A 21,107-nucleotide genomic window follows, 5' to 3' on the forward strand; every position below is an offset into this window, starting at 1 on the left:
CGGACCAACACCCCTACTGCCCGTTACCATACTCCATTATCATCCTCGCATCACTATCGCGTCCAAAACACCAGGCACCACCAAACCAGCCTCCCCAGCGTCATCCAACCACCCCCCGTCATCAACTGCCCAAACGACCTCTCCAAACGCAGCAACAACCAGCTCCTCGACACCACACGAACGACCCTCCATAGTTGCTCCTTTCCTCATCTCCAACGACCCCTTATGTTGCAGCTTCACGCAACAGTTGCTGCGTCGAAATACAGCAGCTGTTGCTGCGTCGCCGCATTGCTAAGTAGCTCAGTCTTTGCTTCAGTCCGGTGAGGTTGTTTTGTTCGTCGAGGTCCGGCGCGTCGAGTTTGTTCGGTGAGGTCGACATTGAGGTTTGGTCCATGGCTCTATGCGTTTTTGTTTATTCAGGTTAGTAAGCCTCGATGTATTGGATTAAAGAAATTTTCGTTCAATGTGTTATGTTATTATTGTCTTAGTTTATTTGGACAAAATTAGTATTAGTACCTGTTGTTGCTACGCCCGAAACACTCATTCGCTTAACTTCTTTTAGCAAATCTTGACAAGTTATGAGATTGTAGTTGTGAAGAAGCCATAAGGTTTAGCATTGTTAAAGGCGTTAAAATGGCATCCTTTAAAAATAAATAAATAATTATAAAAAAAAAATAATAAAAATAATAAATAATAAAAAAAAAAGGAGACGAGCTTTGCTAAATAAAAAGGGACAAATTGCGGGGCCCTCACAAAATATATGTCTTAAATACTTAGATTCTGGGACGGGCCGTTTAGCAAATTTCACGGCCCTACCCAAAAAATAATAATGCGCTAGTTGCTTTAGGCGCGCCTTTAATAATGTTATCTCCCTAAACTCGGGTGCACATTTATGTGACCCAAATACAAATCTCAACGGAGTCGAAATATGTCTTTAGTTACGGGCGCATTGATTGTGGCGTGGCCCGAGATGCATTTCCATGACGTTGCAAATTCCTTTTAATAATAAATGAGAAGAGCCTCGACAAACAAAAAATGTAGAAGCTGCGGGGCCCTCTAAATGCATATATATTAAAAATACTTAGAATTCGGGACATGTCGTTTAGCAAATTTTACGGCCTTCCCCAAAACAACCATACGTTAGTTGCTTTAGGCGCGTCTTAAATAATCTATTTTTCTTAATTCGGGTGCACATTTATGTGACCCAAATCCAAATCTCAACCGAGTCGAGATATATCAATAACCACGGGTGCATTGATGTAACGTGGTTCGAGGTATATTTTCACGACGTTGCAATTCTCGTAAATAATAATTAATAAAGCGGTTAAAAGATAAAATTTGCACATGGTTCATAATTGTATTAAAAATCAGATAAATAAGCCGAATATAACAGTTGAGCGACCGTGCTAGAACCACGGAACTCGGGAATGCCTAACACCTTCTCCCGGGTTAACAGAATTCCTTATCCGGATTTCTGGTACGCAGACTATAATATAGAGTCATTATTTTCCTCGATTCGGGATTAAAATTGGTGACTTGGGACACCCTAAATCTCCCAAGTGGCGACTCTGAAATAATTAAACCAATCCCGTTTCGATTGTCCTTTAATTGGAAAAAACTCCCTTGCACCCCCGCGGGTGCGTAAAAAGGAGGTGTGACAGACCTTACTAAAGGCATAAACCCGATATCAAAGTTTCGTCTATATATCGAACTTGTAAGACCCCTAAAAAGGCAGACCCTCGATACAGATGCCGAAACTACTTCACTCAGGACTTAAAGGCTCCGGCCAAACACAAATGACTCTAGTCACAAGGCTGTACCAGCCAAACTAACATGACTGGGGGACGCCCGACTGTCGCTATAAATCATAGGCCTTCAATTACTTCGAATATACATCAGAAAGAACCGGTTAAACAGGCTACCCTAGACATAGGCAAAAGAGCTTCGACCACATCAGCTCCTAAACAACTGGCTTCGAGATACTCAGCCTCCGAGCCAAACCTCCCGAGGTGCTCGATCATTGCCATATAATGACTCACAATTGAGGTTTTTTATCAAGCCATCAAAGAGTCAGGCAAACATTATTTCAAAAAGTCCTTAACGAGGGAAAATTAAAGCCTATATTAGAGGTCGATCGACCCAAGGTGTAAGAGTCATTGTCGCCAGCCCACACAAAAGGTCGTATAGACCCAAGGCGTAAGAGCCATTATTGCCAGCCCACACAAAAGGTCGCATTGACCTAATGTGTAAGAGCCTAAGGGCCATCTTGCTATTCAAAAACTTGAGGATCGAATGAGCTCAAGTCGTAACTTGATTCGGAGACTGAACCCAAAACAGTTAACTGAATATGCCCAAGAGCAAATGCGTAAGAGCCACTATCGCCAGCACTAAAATTAAAGGTCGCACTGACTAAACACGTAAGAGCTAATGTCGCCAGCACTAAAATTAAAGGTCGCACCGACCAAACGCGTAAGAGCCACTGCCGCTAGTGCTAAAATCATGGGTCATAGTGGCCCAACGTATAAAAGACAGGTCTAACTCGAGAACACTCGGGGACCGACTTTCAACCATCACGGGCCGCTCAATAATAGCTAAAACCCGAGGGCATAACCCAAGGTTTAAGATCTCTAATCAATTGGCAAAAGTATCGCTTATTATTCTCAAAAGGCAGAGGGGAAAAGAAATGATAAAAAGCGAAAATCCTATTACACATATGGCTCGCAGAGGTACGTTTACAAGGCTTTTGAAAAATCCTTACAAAAAAGGGGCCAAACAGAACCCCGATCCATCGTCGAGCCTGCATCTTCGACAACTCCGCTAAAGGTTGTTGCCCAACGATTTCGGTTGCAGCCCCAGGACCTTTGATAGACTTTGCCTTCAGAGAATCCTACTTCCATTATCACCATCTTCTAAACCACAACCCGGCACATCTCCAAAAGCAAACAGGGTAGCAACTCTCTCCTCTAGGGTCTTCACCCTCTTGGGCCCGACAGACAACTTGATATCCCTTACATGTATGTCCTCTAGAGTTCGCCTCTAAGATTCTAACCGAGCATGCTCTACGGCTCGAGTCAATTTCAGTTCGACCTCCTCAAGAACTCTCCCGGTGTGAGCATTTATTACAATGGCACCCTCTTTGTACGCAGATATAAGTGTCTCTACTTCGGTTTTGATCCCGGATAATGTAACTACTAGCTCAAAGTGGAGACCTCTATATTTGTCACTGTCCGCCCTTGCGTCTTGAAGCTGACGACCGACTGAGGCCATCTTTTCCTAAAGAGTATCCCTCTCAGAAGTTATCTCTCTCACATGTTGTTTGAGCTCGAGGACTTCAGAATCTTTGGCTCGGAGCCTCTCCCTCAATAGGGAACCTTCCTTCTCAAACTACATGGATCAAATCCAGGACATTAAAACATTGGGATCCGGCAAACATTCAGATGATAGCAAAACGAAAAATATGTAACCTATTCAATAAGATGAGCCTTCTTATTCTTATGATAGGTCACCTAAGCCTGAAACCGGGCAAAAGTCTAATTATAAAGCGCCTTGGCCTGAAGCCATGAAAAAGATAAGTTAGAAAGACAAAGATCATAGAGACAAATATCAGAATAGAAGATAGGATTTACAAAAGCTACCTGCTCTCAAAGCCTGGTCATCTTGCCTAAGACAAGTGAAGCATCGAGCCCGAGAATTCCCTCGGGAGAGCTGAAGGCCTTTCGAGCGCCTCTATGTCTCCGATATGCATTCCCGCATCGGAATATTCTTTATTTTGGTACATTTTTCATTCCCTTAGGGGATAAGGTCATTCACTGAGGGGAATCACTTATGACAACGGCACTAACAGAGTCAATCAAGGCTATCTCTTGTCTATGGAGGGCTCCGGAACTAGGCTCCTCTGAACCGCCTACCAAATGCATTCCACCTTGAGGGGTATTTTGGCCATCGGCCGGCTCGGGGACATAGCCCGATACCCCCTCAATGGCCTCCTCATTCCAAAGTTGGACTACGACGACTTCAAGCTCCGACTCAAAAGCCGCCATCTCTACGTCCTGAGGATCGGTCAGGTTTTCCCCTCCCTCGGGCGTTATCAAGAAATTAAGTTCCCTCTCGCCTTCAACTCAGGGACTTCCAGTTGTTCCCAGAGTTGGGGCTACCGAGTCGGCCTTAGTTTCTTCCAACTTGATCTTTTTGGATTGTGAAGGTTCATTTGACGACTCCATTTGCCTTTTCTTCCCTTCATCGGGTCCCAAAGTGCTCTCTTTACTAAGTAATGTTCCCTTCATCAAGGGAATCTCCCCCAGACCTGCAAGAATGAAGGAGGTAAGCATAGGGAATAAGAGCACTATCAATAGCGGTTCAGGTTAAAAGGTACGACTACAACAAGGGCGAAAGCTCACCATGATCCTTAGTTTCACATCGGGTTTGAGACAGGTCATGCCACACTCGCTCGGCATATGGGCAAATCAAGTCCAGCCGATCGACCCAACCCAGGAGGTCCATGACCGCACCAGGATAAATTGCCACGGCTGCACCAGCGGAAAAAATTAAGTGCATGGAAAGGTGTACCTAAAAAGATGTAAGGAAATGCTAGATAGTGCATCTACTTACGTTCTATATTCCACCTTTCGGGGAATAGCATCCTTTCCATCGGGATCAGGTCCGAAGTCCTTACTCGGATAAAGAGGCTCATCTATCCTTCGTTCCCAACTTCTTCGATACAAGCAAAGAGGGCCCTCGAAACTCGGCAGTGGAGTTTAATCAGACCCCCGCAGAAGAAACGGGGGCTATACATTCTGATCAGGTGATCGAGGGTGAAAGGCATCTCCTCAATCATGCTCACATAGTACCTGATCATGTAGATAGTGCACCAGAATGAAGGGTGAATTTGGCTGAGGGTCACTTGGTACCGTTGGCAGAAGTCGAGAATCATGGGTTCTATCAGAGGCAAGGATGCCCCACCGGCCCAAGGGTAAATGGAAAAGTATAAACACTAAGAAAGCCGGCTTTGTATGTCGTCACACCCTCTTCCTGAGTAGGGATCTCCACAAGCACCGCGTCCCCCTAGCGGCAATCAGTCCTCACCCTTTCGACATATGATACCGAGCTAATATACTAAGATATGGGCTCGCGATGCCCAGGCTTCGTAGAAGGCCTCTCGACCTTGAAATCGAAAGTCGTTGCAAAAAATTCTGGAACACATTCCCATCATGAGGAGGCATTGCCATTTTGCCTTTAGATGGAAGCGAAGAGGAGGAGGTCACGCTCTCCTGAGAAGCAGAGGCGGAGGTTTCGCCATTCCTAAAAAGATTCCGGAAGAGAAAGGGAAGTTGCATTTCTGAGAAAGAACAAAAGTAAAGGTAGAAGGAACTTTTTTTTGAGGGCTTGGTGGTGTAGTAAGTTGTAAAGTACAAGAAGAAAAGTATTTATAGAGGCCCCGCACGCACGCTGAAGGACGCCAAGGGATAGCCAACCACCTTAATCAATGTGAAGGCTTTCAGGGGCTGTGTGTATGTCGTCTTTTGGCACTTTATGACTGCCGTCATTACGGAAGTACTAGAGGGGCGTGAATTCAAAATCATTTCTTATCATTTTCACTCTAAGAAATGTGGGGACTATCTATACGGTAAAATCGGAGGGTCCAATTTTATCGGATGTTATGATGCCTCATAAATATATTTCATAAGGTTCGAGACTAGGGTCGAGGTTCACTCTCGAGGGCTATTGACGCTCGACCTCAGGGCGAAGCAGACCAATGGCTATGATGGAAAAGTGGGGAGTTTCCAAGGCGCACAACTAGGGTTGATAAAGTCTAGTGAGCTAAGTTCAGACCCGAATCATGGTGTCAACTAGCCATCCCATCTTCATATCTTTGTAATAAATGCACTTGTACTATGTTGGAATTCCCCCTCTTATATAAAGGGGACCCTTGCCATTTTGTAGACATCTGTTGCTCCATACAAAATATAAGGACATTATCTTGGTCTCGTTATCTCATTTATCGCTCATATTTATTGTATTCTATTTATTGTTCATCATTTATTTCTTATTACTGGCCATAAAGAGCCACCTTTGATTTATTTATAACAGTTATTCTCCATCGACTGCCTTCGATAGCTACCAGCAGAGCTTCAGACTCGACCCCTAGGCCCTCGAATAGGCAAGCTCGAGGCCCCGATTGGCAGCGATTCGGTTTGATTAACATCTTATTTTTAAGCTCTTATCTCGTTTCTTTGCCTTTCTCATAGTATCAACTACCTAACAACTAGCATAAAAATAGATCACATATTTTTAGAACTACTAAATCAAATTTAATTGTTATTACCATTTTCACGATAAACACATAGGTTGGTCTAGAACATCCCAAATAGAGGTCCTAATACCTCCAGGTCCATAGGTAATAGACAGGTAGTGCACGCATAAGGAACAAGCTAGAAACTACTAGAACACTTAAGCAACAACTTAAAGATAGTAATCGGGTAGTAAGGAGATGATAGCTCATGCGCTAATTCTATGAGTAACACCCCGACTTGAGGGGGTTACAAAGTATTGCACAGAATGATCCTATAGGCTAAAAAAATATAGGACCCCCCCCCCATACTCCTGTTTAAAATAAATTGAATTTTGTATTTGTCCAAATTGTTTTATCCCCTTTTTAGACTAATTCGCCTAATTTAAGTTCGGTCGGGACCCACCGTTATAGACCTCTAGGGGTGCCTAACACCTTCCCCTCAAGGTAATTGCGAGCCCTTACCCGATCTCTAGAGATCTGAACTTGTACAACATGAGTTATCTGCTCTAGGTGCCCTAACGCACCTTAATCCGTTAGGTGGTGACTCTTTCAATTCCAATTCCCTACCCTATCAGAAAAGAGTTGTCCCAGAAATGTTGAAACCCTATTTCGCGAGAAAAAGGGGCACGACACTAGAGTCACGGTAGAGGCTGAGGTGTTCCCCGTATTACAGCCAAAGCAACACCTGCTGAGCCACCAGTCGCTCCAGCTAAGGAGAAGGTACCAAATGTTATGGAGCAGGCGGGGCAAGCTCAGGCACCAGCATTGCCCATCGTTATTCCTGGCCTTTAGAAGTGCACAATCCTATATCAGGCGGTTTCAGTTCCAACTATACCATCCACTTCACAGGCTGGGGGAGGTGCCCAGACTCCCGTCGCCCATACTCCATAGAAGTTAGCTCAAGGACTCCATACACTAGGGATACTACCAGCCCAGTCGGTTGTTGCTGCTCAGGACAAGGTTGGCCCACCTATAAGTGATGAGGAGCAGAAAAGACTGGACCCGTTTGGGAGGCTTAAGCCTCAAGAGTTCAATGGGGAGGAGTCAAAGGATGCTCAGGATTTTCTAGACAGATGTTAGTGGATTCTTCGCACAGTGGGTATTTTGGAGACTAATAGAGTTGCATTTACCAGTTTTTGGCTAACTAGGGCAGCCTACAGATGGTGGATCTATGAGTTGAGCATGCTAGTTGGCACATAACTACTTACATGGCATGAGTTCTTAGTTCTCTTCTTAGAGAAGTTTGTTCCACAGACTCGCAGTGATGAGCTGCGTAGAAATTTTGACCAGTTGCGCCAGAGAGATATGACTATGACTCAATATGATATGAGATTCACGAATTTGGCCCTTCATGCTATATGGTTGGTTTCCATAGAGAGAGGGGGGATCAGGAGGTTCATTGATGGTCTCAACTATGTCCTTCATTACAGTTTGGCCTGAGAGGTCGAGACAGATGCTAGGTTTGACTAGGTGGTCAAGATTGCTAGGCACTTGGAGTCGGTTTGCAAGCTTGAGCATGAGGAGTGGGAGGGAAAGAGGCCCCTCGAATTTGGTGGTTTTAGTGGTACCTCAACTGGAGGTCAGTTACATTACAACAAGGGTCATCCTTATAGGCTCGCTTAAATGGCTCATCTGGTTCATCATGGTGCATCAGTTAGCCATAGTTCATAGTTTACTTCTCCGGGTCAGTCATCTTTTAGTGCACTTCTAGCTCAAAGATCGTACTATGCTCTATCGGTTCAGGGTTCATCAGTACCAGGTTCTTCCAGTGGCTATTCTTGTTCCCGAGGTCCAATGCAGGCCCCATGGTCATTTTTGACTCGTGGTTGTTACGATTGGGGAGACTTGGGTCATGTGAGGAAGTATTGCCCTTGTCATTACAGAGGTCCAGTACAGTAGGGAGGCTAGTATGACCCCTGTGCCATTTGCTACACCACCTGCTCAACCAGCTCGGGGTGGAGGTTATAGAAGTCGAGGTCACCTTGGAAGGGTCAGACAGGTGGTGGTCAGGCTCGATTTATGCTTTTCCTGCCAGGACAGAGGCAGTTGTTTTAGATGCAGTGATCACAAGTATTGTTTTAGTTTGCCATAGGGATGCTTCAGTATTATTTGATCCTGGTTCCACTTATTCATATGCATCATCATACTTTGCCCGTTATTTGGATATGCCTTGTGGTTCCTTAGTTACACCTATTCATATATCTATACCAGTAGGTGATTCTATTGTTGTGGACCATATATATCAGTCATGTGTGGTGTCTATTGGGGGATTAGAGACGAAATTTGATCTTTTACTGCTTAGCATGGTTGATTTTGACGTGATTTTAGGAATAGATTGGTTGTCACCATGTCACGCTATTTTGGATTATCACGCTAAGATCGTAATATTGGCGATGCCAAGGTTGCCTAGGGTTGAGTGGAGAGGTTCCATGGATTATGCTCCCATTAGAGTGATTTCATATTTAAAGGCTCAGCAAATGGTTGAGAAGGTATGTCTAGCATATTTGTTCTTCCTGATGGATATTAGTGCTGATATTTCTACCACTTAGTCCATTCCGGTAGTGAGAGACTATCCAAATGTGTTTTTTGTAAACCTGTTGGATATGCCACCAGACAAGGACATTGATTTTGGTATTGATCTAGTGTCGGCCACTCATCCTATCTCCATTTTGTCGTATCATATGGCATGAACGGAGTTGAACGAGTTAAAGGAACAGCTTCAAGAGTTGCTTGATAAGGGTTTCATCTGGCCTAGTATGTCATCTCGGGGTTGCGCCGGTTCTATTTGTGAAGAAGAATGATGGTACTACGCGGATGTGTATTGATTATCGGTAAGTGAACAAAATTACAGTCAAGAATAAGTACCCTTTTCCGTGCATTAATGACTTATTTGACCAGCTCCATGGTGCTAGAGAGTTCTCGAAGATCGATTTGAGGTCAGGGTATCATCAATTGAAGATTCGGGATTCTGATATTTTGAAGACAACATTCAGGACCTATTATGGGCACTATGAGTTTCTTGTGATGTCTTTTGGGTTGACTAATGCCCCAGCAGCCTTTATACATTTGATGAATAGTGTATTCCAGTCATATCTTGATTTGTTCGTCATCGTGTTCAATGAAGACATCTTGGTGTACTCTGGCAACTGAGAGGATCATGAGCAGCATCTGAGGGTTGTATTCCAAACTTTGAGAGAGAAGAAGTTGTATGCTAAATTCTCTAAGTGTGAAATTTGGCTTGATTCTGTAGCGTTCTTGGGCCACGTGGTGCCGATCAAGGTAGATACGAAGAAGATTGAAGCAGTTTAGAGTTTTCCTAGACCGTCATCAGCTATAGAGTTTCAGAGTTTATTGGGTTTGGCCGGATATTATTGCCATTTTGTGGAGGGTTTCTCGTCCATTGTTGATCCTTTGACTAGATTGACCCAGAAAGGTGCCCCAGTCAGGTGATCTGATATGTGTGAAGAGAGCTTTTAGAAGCTCAAAACTGCCTTGACCATAGCTCCAGTTCTAGTTTTTCCATTAGGATCAGGTTCATATATAGTTTATTGCGATGCTTCACGGATTGGCATCGGGTGTATCTTGATGTAGGGGGTAGGGTGATTGATTCTGCTTCGCGTCATTTGAAACACAATAAGAAGAACTACCATTTTCATAATTTAAAGTTGGCAGTCATTATTCATGCATTGAAGATTTGGAGGCACTATCTCTACGGTGTGTTGTGAGGTATTCACAAATCATCAGAGTCTTCAACACTTGTTTAAGCAAAATGATCAAAACTTTAGGTGGCAACGGTGGTTAGAGTTGTTAAAAGACTATGATATCATCATTTTGTATTATCCCGGGAAAGGAAATGTGGTGGTCGATGCCTTGGGTAGAAAGGTTGTGAGTATGGGTAGCCTTGCATATATTCCAGTTTGTGAGAGACTTCTAGCATCAGATGTTCAGGCTATGGCCAATCAGCTCATGAGGTTAGATGTTTCGGAGCCTATCCAGGTTCTTGCTTACGTGATTTCTCGGTCTTCCTTATATGAGCGCATCAGAATGCGATAGTATACGACCCCCATTTGTTTGTCCTTAAGGACACGGTGTAGCACGGTGATGCCAAAGAAGTTTCTATTGGAGATGATGGGGTGTTATGGATGCAGGGTCGGATTTGTATGCCCAATGTGGATGGGTTGCGTGAGTTTATTCTTGAAGAGGCACATAGTTCAAGGTATTCTATTCATCCGGGTGTTGCTAAGATATATCAGGTTTGAGGCAACACTACTGGTGGAGAAGAATGAAGAAAGATATAGTGGTGTTTGTGGCTCAGAGTTTGAACAGCGAGTAGGTGAAGTACGAGCATTAGAGGTTGGTGGTTTGCTTCAGAGACTTGAGATTCCCGAGTGGAAGTGGGAGTGTATTACCATGGATTTGAATGTTCGGCCCCCACGGACTTTGAAGAAATTCGACGCAGTGTGGGTTATTGTGGATAAACTAACCAAGTCTACACATTTCATTCCGATTGTGACTACCTATTCTTCAGAGCATCTAGCTCAGATCTATATCTGTTAGATTGTCCTTCTTTATGATATGCCGGTGTCTATTATCTCTGATTGAAGCACATAGTTCACATTGCAGTTTTGGAGAGCAATGTAGTGAGAGTTAGGTACACGAGTTGAGTTGAGTACTGCATTCCAACCCCAGACGGATGGGCAATCCAAGCGCACCATTCAGATCTTGGAGGATATGCTACAACATGTATTATGGATTTCGGGGGTTCATGGGATCAGTTCTTACCGCTTGCAGAGTTTGCCTACAACAACAGCTACCAATCAAGTATTCAGATGGCTCCTTGTGAGGCCTTATATGGGAAGCGGCGTCATTCTCCAATTGGTTGGTTTGATCCAGGAGAGGCTAGATTGTTTGGTACTGAATTGGTTCAGGATGCCTTGGAGAAAGTCAAGTTGATTCATGATCATCTTCGTGCAACAAAGTCCAAATAGAAGAGTTATGATGATAATAAGGTTCATGATATTTCATATATAGTGGATGAGAAGGTGTTACTCAGAGTTTTGCCCATGAAAGGTGTGATGAGGTTCGGAAAGAAGGGCAAGTTGAGCCCTCGATATATTGGTCCTTTTGAGATGCTTGAGAGGATTTGAGAGGTGGCCTACAAACTTGCATTTCCTCCTAGACTATTGGGTGATCACCCAATGTTTCATGTTTCTAGCTCTGGAAGTATTATGGTGATCTGCCACATGTTTAGAACTTCAGCACGGTTCAGTTAGATGGAGATTTGACTTATGATGTGGAGCTGGTGGCCATTTTGGACTAGCAGGTTTGAAAGTTGAGATCGAAGAATATAGCATCAGCGAAAGTTCGTTGGAGACATCAGTCGATTAAGGATGCTACTTGGGAGGACGAGCGGGAGATGCGGAGTAGTTGCCATACCTATTTGAGACTTCAAGTATGATTCTAGACACGTTCGAGGACGAACGTTTGTTTAAGAGGGGGAGAATATAACGATCAGGCCGATCGTTTTGTGTTAGTAGTCTTTTTGCTCCTTCTATGCTTATTTTTGGCTATGTGACTTGCCGTGTGGTTGGATTTTTTAGGGCGGTTTCAGAGTGAATTGAAAAACTTAGTCCCAAGGTTGGAAGCTTAAGTTGAAAGAGTTGACTGGAGTTAACTTTTGTATAAACAACTCAAGAGTGGAGTTTTGATGGTTCCAATAGCTTCATATGTTGATTTTGGACTTAAGCGTATGTTCGGATATTGATTTAGAGGTGTGTAGGTTTGTTTGAGGCTTTTTGGTAAAAGTTGGAAAGTTGAAGGCTTGGAAGGTTGAGAGGTTTGACCGAGAGTTGACTTTGTTGATACCGGGTTCGGATTTTAGTTTCGGAGTTGGAATAGTTCGTTGTGTCATTTGGGACTAGAGTGCAAAATTTGAGGTCATTCGGAGTTGATTTAATATGGTTTGGCATTAGTTTTAGAAGTTGGAAGTTCATTAGTTTTATTAGGCTTGAATTGGGGCATGATTCGTGATTTTAGTGTTTTATGTAATTTGAGGCTTCAACTAAGTTCGTATTGTAGATTTGTTGATATGATTGGTTGAGGCCTCGGGGGCCTCGGGTGTGTTACAGATGATTTTCGGACCTTTTTCTTCATGTTTGGTTAGCTGATCTGGTGTCTGGTGTGTGCTTCTTCGCGTTCGCGACAATGGGCTCGCATTCCCAAAGGCTTATGGGTCAGCAGGTGGAATTCTCTTTGCGTTCGCGATAAGGGGAATGCGTTCACAAAGCTTTTGAGGTCAGTACCCTTCGCGAACACGAGAGGGAGGACGCGTTCACGTAGAAGGGAGGTCGGCTGAAGGGCACTAGGGATTAAGCTTTGTGTTTGCAAGGGAGGTCTCGTGTTCGCGTAGGTATGGACTCGTTGGTCATCGCGTTCGCGACTGGGTTTTTGCGTTCGTATAGGAGGGTTTTGGCTGAAGCCGAAGTTGTACTTCGCGAACGTGAGGCTTCTTCCGCATTCACGAAGGGTAAGCACCTGGGCAGAATGTTAAAAAGCCATTTCGAGGGTTAGAGTTATTATATTATATCATATTTTGAGTTTTAGAGCTCGGCTTTGGGCAATATTTGAGGGGATTTTCACGTATTAGATCGGGGTAAGTGGTTTTTACTCGGATTTGTTTATTATCATGATTCCATTCTTGTTTTTATCATTTATTTGGTAATTTGGAGTAGAGAAATTAGGGATTTTGTAGAAACTTATCAAAAATTAAAAATGGAGATTTGAAGGCTGATTTGTGCCAAGAATTGGATGATTTTGGCATGGCTAGACTCGTAGTCAAATGGGTGCTCAAAATTTGTGAATATTGTTGGTTTTCTGAGGTGCGGGCCCGAGGTTGACTTTTTGATTTTGATAAAGATCAAAACTTTATTGACTGAAGTTGTTTCCTACGGCATAATTTGTTTATATTGAGTTGTTTGTGACTAGATTCGAGTCGTTTGGAGGTCGATACACGTGGGAAGGCTTGTTGGAGTATTGATTTTCACATTTTGAGGTAATTAGCACATTTAAACTTGGATTTGAGGGTATTTAACACTAAGAACTATGTTATATGAAAGATATTGGAAGAACGTACGTGCTAGGTGACGGGCGTGTGTGCATCCACTGGTGTGTTCATGGTATGGGAAGGCCTTTAGGCTATTACCAGGCTTGTTTTGCTATATCTTGTTATTCCCACGTTTTCCCCTACTTATTAATCGTTCGAGCTATGATTCATGTTAAACATCATGTCTAGGTTGAGTGTTATTTGTTTGAGACTTGATAGGGATATTTTTGCTATCTCAAAGCTATATGTTTTATTTGTACACATGTTCTCCGTCATGATGCTATATTCGCGTATGATGTCTTTGTCTTCGTTCTTCTTATTTTATTCCTCCCATAATATCGATCCCTCTTATGTGTAACACTGTTAAACTGAGCATTTTGAGAGGTGTTTATCTGAGACATGAATGGTCAATGAATGAGTTTGGGCCATAGAGCCGGTTTGGTACTGATTTTGAGGTGACGCGTACTTTATGCCCATATTACGCAAAGTGTTACTGGTTTGGGGCAACGCGTGCACCAAGCCCCACTATTGTGCTAAATGATTATGATTAGAGCTTGGACAGGATCCGCCCCTCCGGAGTCTGACATACCAGCAATGGGCGTAGGCACAGTATTTTATATTCGTGCTTGGTGATCGGCAGTTATGCCAGGCACCCGTAGAGTGCTAAAGTATAAATATTTTTATGGACCACTGCGATACAGTTCATTGACATGTATACTTGACATGTAGGCATAGAGATGTACTTTCCTCATGTTAATTGATAATTGACATGCTTTATTTGTGTTGAGCTTTAACTGTATGCTTGAAAGCATGTCTAAATTTCAAAAATGTGAACAAAAGCTAAACAAGATATCACTGAGTTGCTGTTTTTATTGTTTATCCTTTATATTTTGAACTGTTACCAGTTATTGGTATTGGCATTTGACTATTCTCCGTGTAATGCGTCTACGCGCCCGTAAGACCATCGGAAGTACTTGTCTCGGTACATGCACAATCAGTGCAAAAGTGTAGTATAAATATATAAATCAACGTGTACCTAGTAAGTATCTAGTCTAACCTCGATGAAGTAGTGACGAGGGATCGACTAACACTTACTAGTTGTCAAAATAATAAAATACATAAAGTTGACAGATATGAAACACAATAATTAACAACAAAACATATAAGCTTTAATAATAAATTTCCAAACATGTATTGTTACAAAATCACTAAAACACCATAACCGGCCTCGAAGGCATAAAACCAACTGATATCGAGGCGAATGGACCGATCCCATAGGAATAACTCATAAAATTGTTGAGGCGAACGACCCGATCCCATAAGAATAATTTATAGCACTACTGAGGCGAGCGGCCTGATACCATAAGAATATTTTATAATCCTACCGAGGCAAATGGCTTGATCCCATAAGAATAGATAAACACTCTCACTTACGAAAATACATGCGAGTCGAGAAGACATGGAACTGCCATTCTAAATATATTTCACAATTTTCAAAGTAAGAGACTCGATCAGTAAATTTATCCTAGTCTCAATCTCATTCATGAACTTTAAATAATTAAACAAACAAGATTAATTCAAATAGTTCATCTAAAGCATGATGTTAATCTAAGTCTGCCCGGACATGAACATAAATCAAGTTACGTAAGGATTCTCGTCACCTCGTGCGTACGTAGCACCCACAACAAGTAGCACATATCAATTAAAGCACCTACGGGAATAATTCCCTCTTACAAGATTAGGCAAGAGACTAACCTCGCTTCGAAGCTCACTATTCGGCTCTTAAACCTCACTAGTAGCCTCCAATTGACGCCGCGCAATTCAAACTAGTCGAAGATAATATAAACTAATCAATATATGTCCAAACGTTCATAATTTAACTATTAGAGTAATTTTCCAACCCAATTCGGAAAGTCCATAAAAGTCATCCCCGGGCCCACGTACCCGAATTCTGGAAATATTCTACGATAGTTGTTATCCATGACCTTACTAACTCAAATATATAATTTATTCCCAATGTTACAATCAATTTCGTGGTCAAATTCTATTTTTACTAAACCCGAGGTTTCCAATAAAATTTCATAATTGTACTAATTTCCATGTTAAAATCTATCCATAATTTATGTATTATACTCATAGTTGGTAGAAATTACTTACCTGGTGATGTTGATTAAAATCACCCACAAAATAGCTCTCAATTTTGTCCAAACCGAACTAAAATGTGAGAGAAATGGGCTAAGTCCCGAAATAAAAATTAATCGGCCAGGCCTTTCCTCTAACTTTGCTTCGGGTGGTCCGAAACTCACCTGAGCCACCGAGGACCTCGTCCAAATGTACCAACAACTCCATAAATATATTACGGACCTACTCAATGTCTTGGAACACATAAAATAATATCAGAACCAAGAATCGCACCTCAAAACCAAATTAATCAACTTCTAAATTTCAAACGTATTTCAACCAACTCCGAACCGTACTTAGACAACTCAGAATGACGCTAAATTTTGCGCACAAGTCAAAATCACAATACGAACCTATTCCAAATCTTAGAATTCCAACGGACATCGATAGCACCAAAGTGTACTTCAAATCAAACTTAGAAAACTCTAAAACCTTCAAGATACCAACTTTCAAATAAGCGCCAAAATGCCCTCGGTCCACCCGAAACTCGATCTGAACGTATGCCCAAGTCCAAAATCATGATACGAACCTATTGGAACCTTCAAATCTCGATTCTGAGATCATTTTCTTAAAGTGTTGACTCAAGTTAAACTTGGCCACCTTAGGGCACTATCATGGAACTAAGTGTTTCGAATTCAACCAGAACCCTTCCAAAATAAAATCTACCATCCTGCAAGTCATAAAGCAGTAAAGCACATACAAAAAGTCTTAAATAAGTAAATGGGAATCTAAAAAGTAAAATAATCGTTCGGATCGTTACAGTTATCCTTTTTGGTCTCCATATAGACCCGCACACCTATATTATTGTCAATTTCCATTGGAAGACACCTTTCGTTGACTCTGTATTTGATTTTAATGATTTTAACAGATGTATCTATTGCTAGATGTTCTGTAATTGTTGAATTCAATGCACTGTAACTTAAATCTACATTGATTACAATTCCACCGACATCGAAAATCAATGTATCTTCTAAAACTATCCCAGCGACTACTGTGTTGAAGCATTATCACAAGTGTTGCCATTGAAATTCACTTGTTGAAGCAATTTCAAACTTGAAAAAAAAAATCGTCAAATTGTATAGAAATCTGTTATACCTTCGAGCTGATTAATTACGGTTCACATTCATCTGCAACTGGTGTTTCTCTATAAGAATTTTGTTATGAATTTGTTGAGTGTTACTGTAAAAGCAGAGAAAATATTCTGTAGAGATGGATACTGCAGAAAATTCAGTGTCATATGTATCTTATATTGTTTGTAGAATGTAATATATCTATTTTGTAACTGAAAATAATTATGTTGCTTGAATCACGCGTTTAATTAAGGAAACCCCAACTGAAAGGACGTTAGTTTAAGAAATTGTATATAATTTGTAACAAAACCTTATTTAGGGCAGGTAATATATAAAATTTGGACAATTTTGATAAATAAGTTTCAAATATTGTATAGCAAGGAAAACGTACCTTTGTATTTTGACTCATGTTATACATATCTCTTTGGTTTGTAAATTAAAAATTTGCTTGCCAAAAAAAATAGAGCTATAAAATATATTTTTTATATTTTTTAAGCAAATATACCACTAAGCAGGCTGCCTAGTGGTTAATATATATAAATAACATCCCAAAATTGGGTCAACACTTACAAGATGTCCAAAACAAAATACAATTTGCATGAAACTACTAGCTACTAAAAAGATTAAAAAGCTAAAGTCTAATGAACTAGCTATTACAACATGAAAATTTGAATGCTTCATCCTCCTGTCAATGTGTGTGAATCCAATTGCCAGTGGAATATACCAAGTAGCACCTACCAAGCTCTCACCAGGCACCACAGTATGCAGTCTATAGGCTAGAATGAATTTCAAACATCTACACTACAGAATTGAAGCAAACAAAATCTTCCAATCATCAATGTTGTTCCAAAATGATCCCTTCTATATAGTTTTCCATATCAAATCAAGGTAGTGTACTGAGTTTGTCCAAGTCAACTTATAGATCATCTGCTCACTCATCAAACTTAACCATGTATATTGCACTATCATCTCTAGAATGAGTGTGTAAACGCACTAATACCACTAAAAAATAATAGTACAATACACAAACCAACAGAAACAATGAGTTGTAAGACAACATAGCATTGTGTAGTATCCAAGGTGTAATATCAGCCTCATGTTGAAGTCTGATCCTAGTAGTTATACTGTGTAATGGAATACCTTTTGAGACCATTGAGTCCCAACTTTGAATATTTAGATTATCCTGCAAAATTGGATTGCGCATTGCATCGAACAATAGGGTCAAGAATATGGATGTGCACATCACAGACCCACTGTTCATTAGGGTTTGAATATGTGCATTTTTGTGATCTAATCTCTCCTGTCTTGTGTTAATTAGCTCATACAATATTAAAATGTCCCCAGATTGAGTATGATAACATGCTAATACCACTAAGTAAACCCTAATATTATACAGTATGAAACAACAAACAACACAGTTGCAGGCACATCTAGTCTAGTCCTAAAATTTGCAATGTGTGAAGATATACCTTGTAAGCTTATTGAGCTTCCTGACAAAGACTTTGATGTAAAAACCATTATGAGTATTGCTAAACCACCCTTATATTGGGCATGGTGACATGCTAATACCACTGGGAAGTTATTCAACAATATCCAGAAATACAAATAAGAGATAGGTTCAGGCAGTACATAGCACAATGTACTCATCAATCAGGATGTTTTTTCTTGGCAATCCTAATCCTAAGATTAGGAATTTGAGATTTGTCCATGTTGATCAATATTTTTCCTTCAAATGGAAGCTTATGGAATGACTTAAATGTGATTGTACCTGCAAAAAAGAAAACTAGGTTATCCAAAAAATCAGCAACATTGTTGCCCTCCCTTAGCACATACTGAAAGAGTACATTGTATGTACTCTTTTTCTCATTAATTTTCCTCACTTCTTCCCCTGTGCACTATAGAGTTTCACATTTATCATCAATGATCTTCCTTATTACCAAAGAATCAGTCTCTATAATCAAAGGATGTAGCTGCCTCCACACAAAATACCAATCCCTCCAAAATAGCTTTAGCTTTAGCTACTATATTATTTGCCTCTCCTATTTCTTTAGCCTTAGCAAACACCAAATTCCCCTCATGATCTCGTACATAGAATCCATAAGATCTAGGACCTGGATTGCCCCTAGAAGCTCCATCAGTATTGCACTTGAACCACCCTTCATAAGAAAATTGCCATGTCACTCTCTTAGTTACTACATAAGGCTTGTAATTCTCAAAAAATCTGACCATCTCTGGCCACAATAGAGGGATTCCAAACAGCCAAGGATACATCACCTTTGCAAGATAGTATAGTGTTTTATTTACTTCATGTATCACCCTATTACAAGATACTGCCCCACTGTACTTCATTGTATTCTTTCTCTTCCAAAGCTCTCAAAGAATCACAGCTGGAGCAGCCCGAAACAATGGTTTTAGCTTAGGACAACACTTTGCATTCCACCATGCTCTTATGACTTGATATATTTATACCAAGTTGATCAGTGAACCTGCAACTTGTATGAATGTCTCCCACACTTTCATGGCAGTATCACTCATCAAAAACAAATACTGAAATGAGTCTTCATGTGGTGGTAAGCAACACCAACATTTAGATACTATCATATATCCTCCTCTCCTCCACAAATCATTAGTAGGAACTTTTCCCTTCCAAATTCTCCATAAAAAGAAAGAAATTTTGAAAGGTAATCCCTTGGTCCATAACTTGACAAGTTCAGGATTGCTTGGCTCTCTGTGTCTCAAAATTCTCCATGCACTACTAACAATAAACTTATCAGAAGATGTTCGCATCCATCTTGGGGTATTCCAATAATCATCACCATTAGCAAAGTGCACTTTTTTGTCTAATATGATCACCAATATCTTGTGGGAAAGATTGATCTATAAGTTGCTCATTCCAGTCTTCCTCATCTCTCAGTTCAGCCACTTCTTGCAATTCTTTATTGATTAAGAATTCTGGAGGTACTACATGATACAAGGCCTATCCAGTCTAGTTTCATGCCAAACATTAGTAGACCTCCTATTCATTTCCCATAAGATTTCATGCTCAACTTCTTCTCTTACCTCCAACATTTTCCTCCAAACATGTGATCCTCCCCTAAATTGAACCACAGTAGATATTTTTTTTTGCAATACTTGTTCCACATGAAATTGGACCATAATGACTTGGTAATTCTAAATCTTCACCACAACTTAGCAAATAAGGCCTTTGAGACATCAACCAATGATCTAAAACCTACTCCCCCTCCTCCTTAGGAAGGCATAGATTCTGCCATTTTGTCTAATGCCTGCTTCTCCCCTTTTCCTTATTGCTCCAGAAGAACATTGCAAAAGTTTTATGTAAATGTTCAAGAACATTGTTGGGTGGATCAAGCACTGAAAGAATGTGGGTAGACATGCTTTGCAATACGCTAGAGATAAGAGTAGCTTTTTCCCCTATTGGACAGTAGCTTCCCCTTTCAATAGTATAACTTTGCCTTCACTTTCTGGATCAAATCATGGTAATAATACTTCCTTCTTCTTGTATAAAATATTGGGCAACCAAGGTAAGTAAAAGGGAATTCACCCTTTGAGAATCCAGTGATATTCCCTATTGTGTTCATCGGTGCCCCAGCTACATCAACATGCATATAGTATGAGCTCTTTGCCTTGTTTATCAACTGTCCAAAAGTGTGTTTATATTGAGCCAAAACATCAACAATCTTTTGTAATGAGTAGGGATATGCATAGGCAAAGATAATAGTGTCATCGGCATAGGCAAGGTAGTTCAATGGATCAGTCCACTTTGACATTCCAAATCCTCTAAATTGCTTGTCTTCAAACAACTTGTTCAGTGATCTTGAAATATTTTTTTATATTTTTCAAATTATTTATGTTAAAAATTTATTAGTACAAAATTCAGAAATTTTTTAGTAAAGTTAAAATAAATAAACTAGTTTCACTAAGTAAATTTATTCTGGTTCTAAATTTTTCTTTTGGTTCTAAAAAAACCTTAAAAATGATTAAATTTACCAAATTCAAAAGCATATCGACATACTGCTCCCACTAGTATATTATAACCCAATGCTTATTTTTTGTTTATTGAGTGAGTAAGATTCCGAAAATTAATAATAATGATAGTCAACTTTTTTTTTGTCTTGTTCGCTGGATGTTGCAGAGAATTTTTTTTTTAGTTTAATATACCTTATCTATATTATAACAAAGAAAAAAAGTATTAAAAATAAAGAAAGAAAGAAAGAAAGAAAGAAAGTAAAGACCAACTAGAAAAGGTATTAAAAAGTAAACCAATGAGAAATTAAGATTATGGGCAAGATCCAAAATAAATTGAACACAAATTTTATGGCTACGAAGAGGAATGGAAAAATGCACGTGTTTTGAGAGAGAAATTAAAAATGATGAGAGGTGGTTTTAATAATATGAATTAGGCCTAAAAGAAAAAGGAAAAAAAAAAAGAGAAGAAGAAGAATCC

This window comes from Nicotiana sylvestris, chromosome 10 (assembly GCF_000393655.2).
Source record: "Nicotiana sylvestris chromosome 10, ASM39365v2, whole genome shotgun sequence".
NCBI lineage: Eukaryota > Viridiplantae > Streptophyta > Magnoliopsida > Solanales > Solanaceae > Nicotiana > Nicotiana sylvestris.